Source organism: Genypterus blacodes, unplaced genomic scaffold, assembly GCF_046128005.1.
Source record: "Genypterus blacodes isolate CSIRO-AG114 ecotype Tasmania unplaced genomic scaffold, CSIRO-AGI_Gbla_v1 ptg000154l_1, whole genome shotgun sequence".
NCBI lineage: Eukaryota > Metazoa > Chordata > Actinopteri > Ophidiiformes > Ophidiidae > Genypterus > Genypterus blacodes.
This window is the reverse complement of record NW_027466956.1, coordinates 631,872-641,679: the sequence shown is the minus strand read 5'-3', so window position 1 is coordinate 641,679 and position 9,808 is coordinate 631,872.

The window sequence follows — 9,808 nt, the reverse complement described above, 5'->3', positions numbered from 1 at the left end:
TAGTTCTCATATCATCTGAAATTCACCTGAATTCAGTCTGTTCTGATGTTAGGGAGATGACAGAGAGAGTGTGGTGTCTGCTGGAGTGTATCCTCTTAAGTTTACACTTATGGAGCTCCTTTACCTTCTCTGTTTGTAGCCTGCTAGCACCCGAAAAGTCCCTTGAAAAGTTGCTGTGGACTATTTTTTGCCTTTTATTGGGGCTAGTTTCCACGGTCATTGTCAAATCCAGCGCGCACTTGCTAGCCTGCTAACATCGCCTGCTAACATCGCCTGCTTACATCGCCTGATAACATCGCCTGCTAACATCACCTGATAACATCGGCTGATAACATCGCCTGATAACATCGCCTAATGTTACGGTGTCACTGACGTAACCAAACTTGACAGCAGGGTCATTTGTTTGACTAACACAGTGGTTCTCAAAGTGGGGGGCCCGTCCCCTAGGGGGGCGCAGAGCTACTCCAGGGGGGGCGGGGGACCGGAAAAGGGGGGCGCGAAAGAGAAAAGTTTGAGAACCACTGGACGAACAGCTGATATGCTATATTATCACTTTTTGACAGAAGGGGACGGGATGTTAATGAATTTTATTGGATAGAACTTTAAACAGATTTACCAAGTGACGTTGTGTTGTCAAATGTGTGTATTCTTTGAACTTTTAGTGAGCGTGTGGCGGGCCACTGTTAGCTTGCGAGTGACATGTTTGAGACCCCAGGTCATGCTTAAAATTGTACACCTTGAGTACTGTTTTGTCTGTTGACAATTTCCAATAAGGCTTCCCCAGCAAGCATGACAGAATGTTTTTTATAAAACCGTCCTGTAATGTGATTTGGTAACAAAGGTAAAATGTTTTGCCAGCCACATTCCACGGATGTTTTGGGGATGTTAGTAAGCTAAAAGATTTTTGAATGTTTTGAAGAGTTCCTTAAAAAATGTGTTTAGAGGCTTGGCCAGGTTTTTGCGGAGTAGAATTTTGCCTATTTTGCCAAAGGTTTATCTTCTACCACATCAAATTGTGTTTAGTTTATGTTCAGAAGTTGACAGTATGACATTAAATGGGTAATTTTGTGTTGATATTAGGTTTCAACTAACTAATTTTTTTATGCAGGGACTGGTCTAGTATGTTTTCACACACAAGCACACACACACAATGAATACATGATTGAATATTGATGTGTTATCAACCGTTAACCTGTGTTAATAGTCCAATTCCAATACTTTTTTTATTATTATTGTTGGTGATATTACTTTATCAAAAATTTCTATCAAAAAAGAAAATAGAATAGAATAAAACTAACTACTCTAATAAATTAAAGTCCTCGGGGGAACCACACCTTTTGTTGGCAGGGGAACTAAAATAGCATATAATCGACCTAAACCTTAAAGATTCACCATAAATCTTATTATCAATAAAAATTATCTAATTAATTAATTAAATAAATGGGAATAATTTAAAGATTACTTTTGCGCTCAAAATCAGTCTAGAAGGGTGGCACTTGTCGTGTGAAGAGGTTGATAATCATATCGACATTCAGAGCAAACAATCTCAGACACTAAGACACACAAGGATTTAAAATGTACAATAATAACTTAAGGTCAGCATATTATAAGTTGTATTATAACTTGAAGTTATGGTCCTCAATGAGTGATGTATTATTTGTAATTCACAACTTGTCAGTGGGTTTGAAAAGCATATTTCCTTGTGTGTGGTGTGTTCTTGTAATATTACGAGTTTATTCTCATTATATTGCCTTTATGGTAAGCACTGGCATTGGAAAGGGGATCTGGCGATGGTCAGCACGAGGATGCACAAGTGACTATGTCCGATCAAAATAAACTTCTCCACATTGACCTCCCGTGAGATATCACATGACATGCTCAAGCAAGTGCGCGACTGTCTTGTAAATTTACTTTGATTACATTTTCTTTTACTAAAGCAAATATTAGATTAATGCAGTAGGGCAGGGGTGTCAAACATACAGGATGCGGGATGACTTTGGAAAGTGTAAAAATGATAAGACATTAATTGCAAATAAAAAAAAAATGCTATTCCTAATTTGTCCACTGGGGAGCACTGTAAAGAGTAGCGGGCATAGCACAATACTGAGACAGCAGATGGCCGTTAAAATTAAGATAACAAGTATAAGTATATGACATTTTATATGTAGTTATACTATTTATGAAAGTGCTATGTGCTATGTGTTTGTTGCATTTATGAAATTATGAAAAAATTTAAAGAAAACTGTTTGGCTGTGAAACAAACGTCTGGCTGTGAGGCAAACCGCTAAGCCACCATGGACCCATGACATATTCAATTTGTCAATCTGTTGAGGGTCTTTGAATTGACATATTGCTCTAATTTTCTAAGCAATTCTCTGATATTTAAGAAAATTATTCTTCAGTTCACATTACTACAGAGATGTGGAAAGGTATGCACGTTTATAATTATTTCTAGATCTTGACAAGTTGTTTTATATATACTGTATTGTTATTATTGTTTATTGTTGAAATTGCACTTGTTTTTCTTATGAAATCTTAGGTTGTTCATAATATGTTATATGTTAACATAGTTGATTAAATGTAAGCATTTTCAATATATACTTGTACTTCTTTGCACTAAAACAATGGTAGAGAGAGAGAGTGAGAGAGAGAGAGAGAGAGAGAGAGACAGAGACAGAGACAGAGAGACAGAGAGAGAGGGGGAGAAAGAGCAATAGCAAGATTCAGAGAGAGAGAGAGTTGAAAGAGTCACAGAACCACTGGAGATTAATGATAAAATGGAAACTGTGTTCTTACATAAAACTTAGTAGAGTTAGTCACGCTTACGATGCAACATGTGATAACCAAAGCCACACGTTCATTGATTTGATTTCCAGCCACACGCTGGAAATCCATGAAACACAACAGAAATGAACAACGACAAAACAAAACTTTAACAGGGAACTTTATTAGCGGTATACAGCCGGATGCGGAAAACAAACACAGAAATTAACTATGTTCCATCTTTGATGATTTGAATATGAATTCATTTGTAATAAGACATATTTGTATTTGTAGTGCCAGTGTTCTTACTGGCTATCCAATATAGCTGTTTTATGGAAATTAAAACTTGTAGTTCATATGAAACCGACTGTTTGTAATAAACAGATATTGGTTTCTGTTGTGTAAAAAGTGCAATGTAAATAAGTATGAATCTGTATGAGTGTGAACAAGAGGTAGCAAATGTTTTACATCTGATGTAAATTAGTTTGAAGATTTTTATGTATTTCCCGTATTGTGGAAACAATAAATATGAATACGAATTCTGGACATGTTTGAGATTCCTGTAGAAACTGTTTCAGTTAAATGTGCAATGTAAAGCATCTCATATAGCGATGACTGCATATTTAACTATCTGCTATAGACTCCAAATGCAAATGTCAGATTTTAAATACATTTTAAATAAAACCCCTACACTTGTAAAATTAAAACCTTATACGCGTATCTGATACTCCCGACTGCTCCAGGGGCACTGCATCATGGCTGCTGTTGGGCCTATAGTCACATTCCAAGCCTGAAAGTCATGTGCTGAGTAGTATGGACTCCCTTTGTTTACAAACAGGCAAGAAAACTACGGATCCCAGGACTACGTGGGAACCATCCACCTCTCACACCTTGCTGGCGCTGCATTGGTCAAATTATGACCTACAGCCTGTGATGTAATCCTTGTTATAAAAGCCGAAACAACTTTAAATTCTTTCTCTCCCTGCGGATCAACTGATGTGGATAGGAGACCTAAAATCCTGCCCTGGACATTCCGGTCCAGCGAACACAGAACCTCCAAGCGCGCACAACCGTTCTTCTGTTCTTTAAGTTTTCTGACTGTGAAAGCACAGAGTGCAAGCTGGATGATCTTTCTTTTGTCTCTCTCTCTCCTTCTCCTGGGTGAATAACCCCCTGTGGTGTTAAAACAGACACACACACACACACACACACACACACACACACAAACACACTGGCTCACTGGCCAAAGTTCCCTGACCTGGAACTGAACTGGCCATCTTGGCGGTGAACCTTAATCCCCGGGACTGGCCCCTGGGGGTGTGTCAGATACACGTCACGCACACACACACATACTCAAGCTTAACTACCTGTTGAATTCCCTTGTGATTGAATCCCTTATTATTTGTACTTTATGTTATTGTTATTGTTTATGTTTTTCTGGTTTATTATATTTATGGTGGTGACTCTCAGTTATTATTGTGAGTGTCTGCCTTGGTTTGTTTCAAATATTTGTATGATTCAACCTGTGCTTACCCTTCCAGACTGATCGAGTGCATAAACTAATCCTTGATTTGTTCCCATTAAATTAATTAATCAATAATTAGTTTGATCATTTTAATTGATAATTCAAATTTATGTTGAATCCTTAAGGCTTAGGTCAATTATCTGCTATCTTTTCCCCGTTTAAATTAGGGTTGGTTCCCCGAGGACTTTAATTTAATTAAAGTTATTAATTTTATTTTTATTCTATTCTATTTGATAGCAATATTTGATCAAGTGAAAACACCTACCCTGCCCTGCAACACCTCTGTAATGCATGTGTGTGTGATATGTAAGAGACAAATAAAGAATCCTAAATCTTCTCTCTTAAATCTCAATGCAATGGCATGGATATGCACAGATGAGAGGGGAGGACGAGCTCAGTGCATCATGGGCAGTCACCCAGCATTCTAGGCCTAAAACGAAAGTTTTAAGCCCACTACTCTGAAACGTAGAGAGGATGTCTGCCCCCCGGACCGAATCTGGGTGATGGTTCAACAAGAGAGGAGCCTGATAACTGAAGACCCTTTCTCTCGTTCTACTTTTGGAGATACTATGAATCACAAGTAAGCATTCTGGGAGCACAGTGTTCTATGGGGTAATATGGTACTATGGGCTCTTTCAGGTAAGGTGGAGCTTGACCACTTACAGCTTTAAATGTGAGCAGGAGAATTTAAAATTCCATTCTAGATTTTCCTGGAAGCCAGTGCAGCGAAGCTAAAATGGGAGAAATATGATCACTGTTCAGAATTGGTCAGGACACATGCAGCTGCATTCTGGACCAATTGGAGAGTCTTTAGATGAGATTAGATTAGATTAGATTAGATTCAACTTTATTGCCAATGAGCAAGTACAGGTACAAGCCAATGAAATGCAATTAGCATCCAACCGGAAGTGCTAAAGTGTACTATTATATATACAGAATACAGAATATATACAGAATGAACTATATACACTATATGTATGTTTTTCATTTCCCTTCCACTGCCATTTGCACAACTTTCTGTTTTGCACTGATCAGACTCCTTGCACTTTCTACATATTTATTAATTTATAATTATAGTGAGTATATATAGTATATAAATATATATATACAAACTTTGTATAGTTGATGTTACCCATTCTCACAACTTGGGGCCTGCTGTCAGGAAGTCCAGGATCCAGTTACAAAGGGAGTTGTTGAGGCCTAGGATCCTGAGCTTGGGGACTAGCTTGGCGGGCACAATAGTGTTGAATGCTGAGCTGTAGTCTACAAACAGCATCCTCACGTATGTGTCCACTTTATCCAGGTGGGAGAGGGCGGTGTGCACAGTCAGGGCGATGGCATTGTCGGTGGATCTGTTTCGCCTGTAGGCGAATTGAAGGAGGTTCAGGGTGTCAGGGAGGGAGGAGCAGATGTGGGTTCTGACTAGCCTTTAGAAGCACTCCATGATGGTGGATGTCACTGCTACAGGGCGGTAGTCATTCAGGCAGATAATGGAAGGATTTTTGGGATCAGGGACAATGGTGGTCTGTTTGAAGCTGGTGGGAACAGGTACAGGGAGAGGTTGAAGATAGAGGTGAATTCCCCCCCCCTAGCTGGTCGGCGCACGCTCTGTGGACATGGCCTGGAATGTCGTCTGGCCCTGGAGACTTCCATGGGTTTACTCTTTTGAAAGCTCACCTCACGTCGGTCGTGGTTAGGGACAGAGTGCAGTCGTCCTGGTCCTCAGCTAACCTCACTGCAGGTGTGTTGTTGCTGGCCTCAAACCGTGGGTAGTAGGTGTTGAGTTCATCTGGGAGAGAGGCGGCGGGTGGGCCATCACTGCTATTCCTTCCCTTGTAGCCTGTGATGGAACGTAGACCACTCCACATGGGTCTGGGGTCAGGGCTGTGATAAACAGACTCCAGCTTGTCCCTGTATTCTCTTTTGGCATCTCTGATGGCCCCTGGAGGTCGTATCTGGATCTCCTCAAGGCCTCCAAGTCCCCTGAGTTGTAGGCAGACGACCGTGCCAAGAGCTTAGCACAGACTTTGCCATTCACCCAGGGTTTCTGCTTGGGGAAACACCTGACACTGACCTTGGAACAACATCATCGAGGCACTTGGAGATGGAGGCAGAGACAGAGTCTGTGTATTCGTTGATGTCTCCATCGGCTGCCTCACGGAACATCTGCCAGTCTGTAGTTTTGAAGCAGTCCTGGAGGATGCCGGTGGATTCCTCACTCCAGCGTTGTACTGCTCGAATAACCGGTTCTTCTTGTTTGAGGTGTTGTCTATAAGTGGGGAGGAGGAGAATGGAGATGTGGTCAGCTTTACCAAAGGCAGGGCGGGGGAGGGGTTTGTAGCTGTCCCGCAATTGGGAGTAGCAATGGTCCAGAGTCTGATCACCACGAGTAGGAAAGTTGATGTGCTGATAGTATTTGGGCAAAACTTTCCTCATCATAGCTCTATTGTAGTTGCCAACAATTAAATCTGCCTCAGGGTGAGCATTCTCTAGTCCAGTGATGAGTCATATGCAGGTCTTCTAGTGCGCAGGATTTGTCCGCCGGGGGGGTATGTAAACAGCTGTGATGATGGCGCAGCTGAATTCTCAGGAGAGGTGGAAGGGGCGTACTTTTACAGTTACAAGTTCCAGGTCCGGTAAGCAGTGTGTTGTTAAGACTGCCACATCCGAACCCCAACGTGAGTTAACCATAATGCACACCCCACCGCCCCAGCATTTACCTGACTCCGTTGTTCTGTCCTGCCGGGAGGTGGTAAATCCAGCCGAGGAAACGGCAGGCACCGAAGGATCCAGCCAGGTCTCGGTGAACGCCAAAATGCAGCAGCTAGCAATGTCCCGCTAGAAGGCAATCCTCGCGTGTAGTTTTATTTTATTGTCCAGGGACTGAACATTAGCCAGTAGAATGCTCGGAAGTGGCGGGTTGTTGATGTGCGATCGGGATCTGCAGAGGATACCAGCTCGTTTTCCTCTCTTCTTCCTCTTCCGCTGGCGTGTTGGTAGACACCATGGACAAAGGGGTCCTAGCTTGCACTCTGGAAAGTGTTAAAAAGTCAGTATCCAGTGAAGAACTGATCGCCAAAAGTGCTTGTCGGTCATAATGGATGAGTGACAGTGCAGAAATTACGAAAGTGAAAACAATACAGATGAGAATAATCAAATAACTAAATGCTGTTTGCGGAACCATCGTCAGTGCAGCCTTACTACGGCGCACCGGAAGTGTGTTGCAAGTGTGTGGGGAATGGAGTAGAGTTCAACAGGGTCACCACGGGTGTGTAGTCCAATAACATGTATTCAAAAGTTATAAAGTAGTGATCTGATAAAATAGGGTTAGGTTGAATAACTATTAACTGATCTATATGGATGCCATTAGCCAGAACAAGATTGGTCAAGGGTGTGGTTATGGCAGTGAGTGGGTTTACTTACACTCTGAGAGAAAACTAGTAATGAAATAAAAGCAGTGCTCATTATTTACATCCACATGAATATTAACCCCTTGACGCCTATTGTTGCGAACTCGCGACAAACCGCTTCCATTCAGAATGCATCCAAGAGAGCGTATGTATTCCCCCAATGCCGGTTGGCGTATATTTGATACAGACCTAGGAACCTTCTGCTAGCGCTTGTTTCCCGAGGGACCGTTCAAAATTCAACTACAAACGGATGACGGCAGGCGGACCTTTCCGGTTAAATCTTGATTGAATGCGTACAGCAAACGCTAATTAATTAATTTATTTTGTTGAGCCATTGCAGGCTGTATTCATTCTTATTAGATTTTCTCGCTTAACTCAAATGTCGCCTCATTTAGAGTTGTGTCATGTGATGTGTCTCCATACAATGTAAAATCTCACCCATATTTTAACTTGTTCATTATGCTTATAACTCTTCATAAACACGTCATAGAAACACAGCAAAGCTCAAGTGTTGTAAAGACCTTCAACATGACATTCTATGTTTTGAAAGAGGAATGTGCTACATGTGTTCATGTTTTCTATTGTTTCTTGGTAATTTTGCATTATTTGGAATTCATACTGGTTTGGGACATGAAATCTCAATGGAACAGGGCCTGTGTGAAGAGTAGCTTGGCCCTGTGTGAAGAGTAGCTTTGCATTTAACTGCATTTTGATGTATTATGATAATGTTTTTTTCAACGCATGCAGAGTAAAAGTTGTTTAGGCATTCGAACTCGTTCGAGCAGGATGACTTACAGAGTTTCTATATAATTTATATTATCATTCGCTGTCTCTTTTTTCCCCTCTTTCTGCTTAAAAAAACGATCTCCAAAATGTCAAATGTCATGTCAAATGCTTGCTTCAATAAAATTATACAACAAAAGAAAGTGGTGGCGATAGCATCCCATCATCCCTTCTTGGAAATCCAATTTGAAATGATATGGACACATTTAAGTTATTTTGGAAAAGTTTGGCACACCTAAAGCTGCATAGAGATGCTTTCCTTTCACCTTTACAGATCTAGACAGCAGGTTTTGTATCGCAAATCATTTCATTTTAGAGATTTGATTTGTCTTGTGTAATGTTAAACATGTAAACCCATTGAAGATATTCAATATGATTTTCTAAATTGTATTTTTGTCACAATAATACCTTATTTGATACAAGTGTCCCCTTTCATTTTCTGTGTTTCTGTGATATTCATATGTCCCTGTATGAAAAACAATTACGAAAACTATTGCCAGCATATCTCCATTACTGCAAAATGAGCTGTACTTTACATGTTATCTTTACCTTACAAGTGAGCAAGCTTGAACTCATACCATTAAATATTAGTCTGTAAATGTATGGCCATACTGTTTTTATAATAGCACCCAATCACTACAGATTATCCCTATAGACCAGGGGTGGCACAAGCAGCATGCGGCTTGGCTCCAGCTGGAGTGCTCAAAGATTTTTCTCTTGGTGTACAGAATTTTCATATTGCTAAATAAACATCTAGAATGCATATGCTATATTTGGCAGTACAAGACAAGAGGTGCAAGACAAAAAAGCTGTCCGATTTTAAAATGAATTCATGTATATTTTGTCATCACGCGATCCTGAGAGATGTCTTAAAGTAACGTTACAAGAGCGCATGGCTCCTTTAAGAAGAGAGACGCAGGTATCACGTCTCGGTGTGTGTGTGTGTGTGTGGACGAGCAAGAGAGAGAGACCATTGGTAAGGAGAGTGATGGCGGGAGCAATGAATGTTACGGTTACGGGTTACAGTATGAAGATATGAATGTACAATGTGCCAGATACTGGTGAAAATAAAGCGAGCAACTTCCCAAGAACGGCTGAGTTTCCCGTACGTTATGCTGCTGCTGCTGCTGCTGGAAAAGGTGAGGGGATTAACCCCGAAATTACTGAGCATCAACTTCGGCAGGAAACATCTTCCCTGTGCTCCTTGACCACGGTTTGGGAGCAGAACAGGAAAATGTTATCAGTAACGTAAATGTTCCAATCATGAAACATTCTAATGTGCACACACAGTGTGAGAGTGTTACTAGCCAGACTAGCATTAGCTACT